Source organism: Octopus bimaculoides, chromosome 15, assembly GCF_001194135.2.
Source record: "Octopus bimaculoides isolate UCB-OBI-ISO-001 chromosome 15, ASM119413v2, whole genome shotgun sequence".
NCBI classification, from domain to species: Eukaryota; Metazoa; Mollusca; class Cephalopoda; order Octopoda; family Octopodidae; genus Octopus; species Octopus bimaculoides.
Genome location: NC_068995.1, coordinates 26367376 through 26378505, shown reverse-complemented (window position 1 = coordinate 26378505; position 11130 = coordinate 26367376). Strand labels below are relative to the sequence as shown.

At 35.9% G+C, this 11130-nt stretch overlaps 1 protein-coding gene across 2 annotated transcripts in view; it reads left to right on the top strand.

Moving 5' to 3' along the window:
- LOC106883872 (myb protein) overlaps positions 1 to 11130 on the top strand; it is a 161502-nt gene that overhangs the window by 20379 nt on the left and 129993 nt on the right. For both annotated transcript variants that reach the window (XM_052973208.1, XM_052973207.1), the window contains exon 3: positions 4670 to 4798. The gene's annotated coding sequence lies outside the window, so the exon portion shown is untranslated. The remainder of the gene's footprint in view (positions 1 to 4669; positions 4799 to 11130) is intronic.

Here is an 11130-nt window from a genome sequence, read left to right as displayed (position 1 = left end):
CTCGTTTCTCTGTTTTTTTTTCGTTGTTTGAAAAATGTTCGTTTTCTGTTTTCGTTTTTGTTTTTGTTTTTCGTTTCTCATTGTGTTTAACATTTTTTTGATGTCCTGTACCCATATATGCATGTATGTATACATATAGATGTAGGTATGTACATATATATATATATATATATATATATATACATACATATACATATATCGTGGAGGTGCAATGGCCCAGTGGTTTGGGCCTTGGACTCGTGGTTTTGATTCCCAGGCCGTGTGTTGTGAGTGTTTATTGAGCAAAAACACCTAAAGCCCCACGAGACTCCGGCAGGGGGTGGTGGCGAACCCTGCTGTACTCTTTCACCACAACTTTCTCTCTTTCTTCTTGTTTCTGTTGTACTCGTATTTCAAAGGGCTAGCCTTGTCACACTCGGTGTCATGCTGAATCTCCCTGAGAACTATGTAGAGGGTACACGTGTCTGTGGAGTGCTCAACCACTTGCACGTTAATTTGTCGAGCAGGCTGTTCCATTGATCAGATCAATTGGAACCCTTGTCGTCATAACCAACGGAGTGCCACGGCAATGATATATATATACTACTGCTGCGACTATTATTATTGTTATTATTATTATTATTATTATTATTATTAATGCATCCCATCAAAGTGACACTGGGGTACAAATATACAAAGCCCAGTATACCCATCATGACTACCCTTCTGAAAAGGGTACACCAGGCACATGCATCACACCCATATGTGCGCAGCATGGTGATCTCATATGAAGCTAAACAGTGCATGACCTTGCAGGTGGGTCCCAGTTAGAATTATCTTCAGGTCGAGTAGCCCATCCCGCTTAAACAGTCCCTGAATAAGGGCTGTTTAAGGATGTTGAACGAAACACCCATGTTTCCAAAAGTGAATTATCAAAACCCCAAAGAATTCCTCTCAACACATGACTATGATGCTCCCCCAATACTCCTGGTCGTGGTCAGAGATGCACATATCGCCAGCCACTAGAGGACATGCTTGACTGTTTAAGGTCAAACAACTGACAAGCAAATCTGTGGTATTGAGCACAATATTTACTGTAGCCTATCTTTTATACTAAGACAAAACAATGTGCAAGATAACACTTCCAATCTGTTGAGATCAGGAGCCATGAGAGCCACTGCTTGGTACTGCTTCAGGGAAAAATTATCATCATCATCATCATCACAAAATAAATATTTCTAAGATGGTATAAGACTACAAAAAAATATATTAGACTTTACAAAACTTTAAAAAACCTTCTAAGAGGTGTTAAAAGTGTCGTCCTTCATTTTCAATACATGAGTTGACTCTTCTACACATCTTTTGAAATACAACTTGGAGAATCTGACACTTGAAGACTCAGGTTGAAAAAAAATTCACTGCGGAGAGACTTTTTGAACAGACTGTATTTCATGCTTCGGGCCTTCTTTAATGCCGGATAATTCGTCGTTTACACTAGGAGCGATAAAGTACAGAATCCAGTGCATCAGTGTTAGAGTATTTAATACTTTGCTACTTTGTTTCTGAAATTTGGTTTGCTAGATTCTTGATATGAGTTTTAATATTGGAACAGTTATTATTATTTTTTTTTGTATCTTGGGAGGGTCATTATGCCAGTAGCAAACACCCTCTGGTTTCACTTTATTATTATTAGTCAATTTATCATTTATAATAAAAGTGAAATATTATTGAGTAAAATCTATTTGCCAAATGTAAATTGGCAGTCCCGTTTAGGACTGTGTTACTTTTTTTTAGACCCAGGAAAACATCTTTTCTAGCTGGCTACCGACACACAGCTGCATCCTTGTACCTCAAACAAGAGAGCTAATGTCCCCATTCAGCTTCAAGTGGTACCTGCAGACTATGGTTTCTGGATTATTTCTCTTCATTGGCACAGGATAACCGTTGGCTAGAGATGGCAGCATTAGGCCTTGTTTGAGGTATATACTGTCAACTCTAGCCAACGGTGAAGGGAAATGATCTAGAAACCATGGTCTGCAGGCACTGTTTAACCCTTTCGTTACCAACCCAGCTGAAACCAGCTCTGGCTCTGAGTACAAATGTTTTGTTTTCATAAGTTTTGAATTAAAATCTTCCATCAAACCTTAGTCACAATTTATGTTTCTAACATTAGCTGAATAATAACTAAGTTATTTTACTAAATTCTTTGTTATATATAAAGTAATTGAAAGAAACACAGAGCATCTCAAAATAAATACAGTAACGAAAGGGTTATGGCTGAGTAGGGACATTAGTTCCCTTATTTGAGGTACAAGGACGCAGTTGTGTGTCAGTAGCCAGCTGGAAAAGATATTTTCCTGGGACTTAAAAAGGTAACTTTATCCTAATCAGGACTGCTAATTTATGTTGGCAAATAGATTTTACTCTGTAGTACTGCTACTACTTACTTCTCGTTCAGGGATTTAAAACTAATGATTTACCTCTTTTACTCTTTTACTCTTTTACTTGTTTCAGTCATTTGACTGTGGCCATGCTGGAGCACCGCCTTTTTGAAATATTATTATGAGTCAATTTATTAGCAGTTTATCAATTAATTTACTGATTGTTTCATTAATCTTTCCACCACTAAGTCAGCTAGGTTCATCAAAGTCTTTTTGCTGCCATTTGCAACTTCATGAATGACCTGACTTCTCCACTCCAGGCATGCTTCAAGTTTGAGATGTTCTCACTTTGCTATAAATATAAGACCTGTAAACTAGAAGAAAGAGACACATACTTAAGAGAAACTTGGAATAGAGAGGGCATGGCATTGATGAAGTTGATTGGGAATGAAGGATTGCTAATGAACCTAGCAGAATGATTGACTAAATAATTTATTAAACAATCGATAGTTAATTAGTTAAATGGTTACCTACTTGACTAATAATAATAAGTGAAATAGAACCAGTGTTTGTATTTTAATGGCATAATGAACCCTCATTCCCAGACTCAACAAAAAGTATTTTCGTTCTTTTTTACGTATTGTGGGAGAGAAGAACCTTCAAATAGGTCTTTGGAATTTTCTACCAAGTTTGACAGTGTGCATGATTTTAGAAAACATGAGTGAGAAGGAAAAACTCATTCATGTAGCTGAAATTGTATGGTAAAAAGTTCATGATAACAATATATTAACTCTTTCGTTACTATATTTCTGACCAAAATACACCCCTCATGAGTTTCAATTAAATTCTAAAATAATCATGAATTTAGACTAATGTTATATATATATATATGTGTGTGTGTGTGTGTGTGTGTGTGTTCTTGATATTTTTTCAGAGCAAGTCGTTTTACATCTGTTACACTATTTTTCTTTTGTTTCTTGGCTCCGGTGAGGTGTCTCGGAACATTGTGAATGTTCCAAGCACTCTCCCCACCCACCCCGTTCACTTTTTCCTTCATATTCGTTCCCAGCGAGTTGTTTTACACCTATCAGACTAATATTTTTTAAATTTTTGTCACCGGGTCAAATGCTTTAGTTTGACCGCCCTAGTTATGGTATGGACGTGATAAATTCGAGACCACATTGTACCCTAGGCCATGCTGACTAACATTATTGTCTCTTTTCCCTGTATAAAAGCTAAATCCACAGCAGTACCCAGTATTTGCCTCACAAATTTTCCAAACTTTGACCCCCCGTTTTGTTGGCTTTCCTGGCATATACTGTCGGAAGCATACTCTTCCTTTATACCCCACCATGCCCTCATCGACGGATAAGTATCTCTCAGGCTTGTAAAATGTTTTATATGCATTTTGAACGCAATCGATGAGGGGTCTTATTTTAAATAAGGGATCAAAGCTTGGTTCTCCACGTACTGGGGGTACTGCTAGTGTCTCTCACATGCTATCTTTTTTTCCGGTTTGTTTCCGCAGTAATCATTTCAAACAAGCATGCTGGAAAAAATAAGAAAAAGAAGTCTAAAGGTTTCGCTTCCTAGACCCTGTCTCCTCAGAAAAATTGTTAATAAAAATATTAAAAAAATCTTTACTCCATTCTGGTGTAAAAATCATCCTTGCTGTCGCCATCACTGCTTTCAGTTTTGGATACAGAAATATCCGATTCATTATCGTTCACCACGTGCTTTTGTCGCTTATTCATTCTTTTCTTCGATATCTCCATATCTTCTGTTGAAAAGCCTTCAAATTCGGAATCACTGCTTGATAGCATGAAACTTCTCTCCATCTTCAAAGTTCAAAAAATTAACGCTCAAAAAAATGTGGAAAAAAAATCTTCCAAAATTCACTGGGTTCAAATATCACGCCAAACAATGTCGGATACAATAACTCAACTGTTTGCAAAGTGAAATCAGGTGTTTTAATGAATGTACTAATGAGATTTGGGTTCAAATTTACATTTAAATAACAATGGGTACTCTCAGCCAGCTATGAACCAAAAAATTTTTCGGCTGGCTACGGCCGGGTTAGTAATGAAAGGGTTTAAATCAATAAAATGCAGCTTCCTTGCATAAATTAACTCGGATCCAAAGCACAAAATTTTAGCTGTCATGACAAAAGTTATAATGAAAACTTAATGGTTTAATATGTAAATAAACAAAATTTATGTACACACAACTGAATTGAAATTTATTGTATATTCTGTCTAGAAATATACTAACAAGGTGAGTTGAACTTCTGACAAAATATTTATTTCTAGGTGGCACAATCATTTGAATCCTGCTATCAAGAAAACTGCTTGGACTGAAGAAGAAGACAGTATAATTTATCGGTTGCATAAAACTCATGGAAATCGTTGGGCTGAAATTGCTAAGAATTTACCTGGAAGGTAAATTAATTCTTCATATTTTTTACTCTCCACAGTGTTGGCTCCTGAAGAAACCTTTTCCTCCATTTAATAATTACTCCTGTCACAATACTTTAACCCTTTAGCATTCAGATTATTCTATCAAATGTAATGCTTATTTATTCACATTGTTTTGAATTTATCCTGTATCATCTTGTAGCTTTATAATTTTGATCAAGTGACTGCATATTTTTTAGACTAACATTGTAGGGTAGATGTGAGAGGCTGGATCTATCCACTTTGAATATATAACAGGAAGAATATTTTGGTCAGATATGGTTGGTTTAAATGCTAAAGAGTTAATGATGTCCAGAAGATCTCTCATTGAAACAATTGATATAAAAGTGCCATTAGAAAGTTGTGCTGTGTATCCAGAACTCCACTCAGTATAATCTGTTGGTCATGGGTTGCTGGGAAGGAAACTATAATCTCTTTATAGATAGAGGAAATTTGCTTGTTATTTTGACTAAGTTAACTTATATTCTAAGATTTCAGATGGCTAAGTTCATTGGACAGTAAGGTTAGAGATCATTTTGGTCTGTACTCTCTCCATCTAGTTGTAAGTAAGCATGACAACTCATTTTTTGTAAGCTGTGGCAGGTCTGTAAAATTGCTGAGCATTTTGTTACCTTACAGTGTTACATTAAATTTGTTGTTTGCTTCTAGCTAAATTGTTCTAAAGTACACTATTTGAAGATTTCATAGATTGTCCACAACCTATTGGAATAATTTTATTTTTATATATTGCTCTCCATCATCAACTATAGAAACTATCACTCTCTGACCTAGTCTGTTTTGTGCATCTGCCTGTGGTCACCACCAGAATCTGCAAGAGAGACTAGCATGTACAGACTATCACATGTACCTTATGCAATTCAGTTCTGTTCATCAGAGTGTACAGTATGGTTCTCAACATGGTGGAGACAAGGTATAAGTAGAAAAACTTATGTGGGTTGAACCTACTTTGCCTAATTACCTTCATCACATGGGTCTGGTTGATTAGACCTAACCTAGGGCTACACAACATCAGCTTTCATCCACAACAAAAGTAGAAAGTGATTATACTGCAAGGAAAAGAAAGGAGCTTCAACATTTCAAGCATAAAGTACTTTATTAGGATGAAGAAAAAACAGATTTGAAAGAATTAGGGAATAAATGAGATTACATGTAATATCAAGTGGTTATGGTAAACAAAAATGGGAACAAAAGTGCAAAGTCTGTACATGTGGTTTCTGGCAGAAATAGGTGAGGAGTGACAGTTAATCATGTACAGTGAGGTGATCTATAGCAATCATGAAATTATGAGTCGATAATGAGGAAGAGGAGGAGTGGATAAGTAGTAGAATTAAGAAGCAAAGAATGTGTGAGTAGGTGGCAGTGAGGCTGGGCAAGCTTTTATGAAGACAATAGTTAGATGGATATCGAAGGAAAACTACTCAGATATTGTTCCTGCAGGAAAAGCCATCCCTAACTGGAAGGTCAATCTTCGTTCCTGAAGAAACCAGATGACTGAGGTGCTGGGAGTGATATGCAATGAGTTTTGGTTATCCTTCATTGTTGCTTTGCATGTCTAGCAAATTGCAGCTTAAATCAATGAGCAAACATTTATCTAGTTTCACTTACATATAAGAAACCACAAAGTTGGTATTTAATGTGACATTCTTGGCAGTGCAAGTGAACTAACTAATCAGCAACTTAGGCCTGGGGTTGTACAGAGTGGCATTATTATGGACTTAAGAGTGAGAACATGTAGAGGATCCAGATTAGATATTGTACGAAATGAAGGAACTGTGGACCATACATCATGTAGGATGCAATCACCTCTGAAAGAAAGGAAAGATTGTTCTGAAAGGATATGAGATAGTTGATTTAATGTAGGGAAAAAAGTAAAATGTTAGTTAGCAGGTTTGTAACAGATGGAGTTGGAGAAATGTCAGGGTCAATGAAAATGTAGGCATCTAAGAAGTTAAGAGGGGTTTAGAGATGGTAAATGTGAATTCCAAAGCTGGGTGGGAGGACTTGAAGGATGTGAGATGTTCACAAGCAAGGGAGGTGTGTCAGTGCTGTTAAGATGATGGCTGTAGGTGGGGCTAATGAAGAGGATGATGGTTTCAGCATTAAGATGACTAGCAAATTATTTTAGTGTGGTTGGTGCCCTTCTATTATTGACAATCACTCAAGGAAAAGTACCAGTAAAATCTAGAAAAGGGGAAGCAATTAAAATTGCAAATGAATTTGATAAGAGGGTAGGAGTAACTGGGGTGGAGCTGGAATGAGAAATTAAAATAGTGGTGATGAGTTGTCATTGGACTCTATGTACCAGATAAATAGAAGTGAGGTGCGACAGAAGGACAAAATGTGGGTAGGTAGAAGTGCAAGAGTGTATGGGAAAAATGAGAGTTGGTTAGAAGTGGGGAACAGGTGAAGGGTGAATATAATGAAGAACAGAAGAACAAGTATTGAAGGATGTAGTATAAATTGGAAGGCAGGTAGAAAAAAAAGTAGATGATGACTTTGATATTGGGTAGGGTTGAGTAGTGGATATAGTTAATAATGTATAAGGGATAAGGATTATCAATAATACATGAGTCGAGGCAGGTAGCTGGAGAGTAGGAGGTGACAGTGCAGAAAAGAATGAAGCGCAGTTGAATATAATGGTAGAGTAGAGAAGGGAAGGATGGGAGAAAGTGAGATAACGTGTGGTTTGGTAAGTTGCGCAAGAGTGAAGAGTCAGGCAGGTGTAGTATATGAGGAGAGTGAAATATGAATAGTGGTTGAGCAGAGTGTCTCAAGAGAGTGACTACTGTAAAATGTGGATGGAGAAGGATAATATAATGAATAAAGGTTGGATATCAAGTAAAATAGTTTTGGGTAGTAAGAAAGATAAGTGTTATCTGGGAACACTGTTGTAGTATGCAGTTCTGCTCACATGTAATTACTGCAGCAGAATACTACAGTTATTGTGATGCTGGGTGTTGGGGAATGGCTCCAGGAGGAAATTGGGTAAGAGGTCCAATAGATAATATTTATGACTTAAAAATTACTCCTTATTTACTTATCTTATATTCTATTAAGTTTGCAACTTTTTGAGCAGAAAAATCTTCCAGAATAGTCAAACATCCATAGAGATACAGAAATGATAATTTTGAGGTCCAATTATTTGCTTTTTTTTAATATATTGTTATTAATGTTTACCAGAAAAAGAAGAAAAAAAACATCAGCATTCCTCAAATAAAAATGAAAATGTTGTAGAGAGAGTGAGTGTGTGTGTGTGTGTGTATCTGCATATGTAGATAGATAGAGAGAGAGAGAGAGAGTGCGTGTGTGCGTTTTTAGATAGATAGAGAAAGAGAGAGGCAGCGTTCACCAATAAAGTGAGAGAGAGAGAGAGAGCGTGAGGTGCTGTTTCATACCACTCCCTCTCTCATTGTTATTACCATTTTGTCTTGTCTTTTTTTTTGCTCTTACTTAGCTCTTCTACTCCTTTATTGCGTGATTTTGGGCAAACTTACAAACAAGCTCATTATTATGATAGATTGTCTTCATTCATATGCATCACATGTTCATACCAGCACAGTCTTTTTGTACACTACATCTGATTCCTAATTTTTCTCTCAATACATTTTGTACTTTGTCGTTCAAGCACACTTACATTGTATATCTAGGTATTCAAGGCTCATATCTCACTGCCCTGCAACTTTGCATTTTTAACACAAGCATCTTACAATCTGCCCTTCACTCTGATGGAAAAGACTTTTGTTACCAGCAGCAGTTGTAGCTTCCTGAACTTTTCTAACTTGTTCTTACCTTGGTTGATATACTTTTGGAACAACCACCTTCCCTGCCAATTACATTTTTTAGGTAACAAAAACTGTTGACAACTTTTAGTTCGCCATTTAGCTTTTAAGAGAAAATATTTCTCTCATGCTCATAGTATGTATTGCTCCTGTATGTGTCACATACTGTAATTCCACTATACCTCTTGTGTGTCCATAGCTTACAATGAGTACAATATATAGAGTTAATACCCATCCCTTTTCTGCTTATTAAGCAAAGCCATTTCCCTGAAGATACCAGGATCCTGACTTTTTCCTTGCTTACTAAAACCTTAATGTTTGCTAAGTTTATTTTGAAATATCTCAATGCTAGGTTCAGCTTCCATGTTTGGGATTTCCTTTCTAATTCTACAATGGATTCAGCTATGAGAACTAGATCATCAACATTGAGGAGTTTCTGTGGACATCCAATTTGAAACACCTCTGTGATGGTGTGTAGAACTAAGATGAATAGAAGATTGAGGACTGAATCATGGTGGACTCCTATCATCAAAAATGAATTCATTGTTCACTTGCACTTACTATGTCTTGGTACAAAGCTTATACAGCCTGCACAAGCCATTCATTTAGCTTAGTTTTCTTAGAGACCACCAAATAACTGAATGTGGCACCCTGTCAATGAATGCAAAGAATAGTGGTTTACTCTAAACCAAGTATTTCTCTTGCAGTTGTTTCACTAGCAAGATTAAACCTGTGTACCTCTTCCAGGCAAAAAGCCAAATTGCATCTCATGTCACTTTACTATATCATGGATCAGTTGTGCTATGAATATCTTTCTGATCTGCATAACCTGATTGAATAGTTATTCCTCTATAATTTCATCTCTTTAAAGTATCTCTATTGCCTTCATTGCTAATATAATGGTTTTATTGGTAGTCACTAGTTTTTCTGCAACAGTTATAGTAGTTGAAATAATCATTATTTTAAGGCTGCTTATTTTACACTCATTTACGAGTGTATATTTATATTGTCTTGAGTGGAAGTTGATATTGATAAAGCCGTCCCTTAACTTGTAAAGGATATCAATAAGTATTATCTCCCAAGTTAAAATGTACATCATGTTAGCGTAAGTCTTGTACAGACACTAATGTACACCTATATGTCTTATGAAAATGTATGTTGAAAATCGTGTCCTTATTACCTACCGCTATAAAAAAACATTACAGATTATTAAACAGAATTAAATATGTTAAACAGGTTAGGAAGAATTGAAGAAAGATGAGATATCATTTTACATAGTTTATTTATATACATTTAGGTGTATATTATTTTTCTAGCTAATTCTTAGGCTTAACCAATGAAACACGACAATCAAAATAGGTGTTGGACTTTTAAAGAGTATTTCTCATAGTAACAGTCATTACTCTGGATTTGGGTGACGAGGATTCATTTAGACAATCACAGACACTAAAGTTTTCCCCAAAATCCAGGGTTTTTATAACTGCTCAACTTGACATTTAAGAATTGAAATTGCATAAAAATATTCTTTTACTAATTTTCAGAATTCAAATATGAGCAGTTATTTCAACCAATGGGAAAACGACAATCATATTTTCTCGGCAATAGAACATTACATCATATTGCCGGCTGTTATGAATTTGCGCCATGCTACATGAATGGCTGCATGCTACAATCAGCTGCTGGCTGTTATGAATTGGCGTCACGCTACATGAATGGCTGCACGCTACACTAACAATGATGTTGCTATGCCTATCATGGGATCACCTTCTTGTATAGCTTTGTTAACTATTCTGATGGTAATCTTGTATTCTACATCATGAGATATTTTGAACACCCCTGCAACTGTCCCTGATGGATCACTTAAACACATGTATGTATATGTGTGTGTAAATGAGTTTATATTTCCCCTCATTTTCAAGTGTGTTCACTGATTGTAAACAAAAGCCATCATACAGATGGTATCTTTTGTTTGCAGCATATTGTGGAAACATTCCTGGGTTTCTTGATTTGTTTTCAGTTTTCCATATAGCTGTGTCTGGGCTGTTTGTTGTTGGGGATTATTATCTTGTTTGAAAACTGGTGAGTATTGGCAGTTTTCCTCATGCAAGCATGGAATAATGGACATGGAAACTCAGTGGTGACAGTGCTATTAAAATAATAGCCACATATTTTGAGAGAATGTTGTATTGCTTTCATTTTTTTAATTCTTTTATTATTTTCGATTTAAATATGGAATCAAAAAAATTTGGTTGTCTAAGTGTGTAAGTTCACATTTTTTCATATTGTCTTCAATAGATGGATGTAAACAGCTTTAATATAATATAATTTTTCATGCATTAAACAGATATTGTAACACTGGTACCATAACTGGTTTGCTTACAACAGTTACTCTAGCTGCTAATCTTTAGCATTTAAAATTTAAATATCAACTAAACTCACCTGAATCACTTATTCTAATACATCTTTGTTGGAGAATTTGTAAAATCTGTAGGCAATATTTCTTTTTCTGGAGACAAA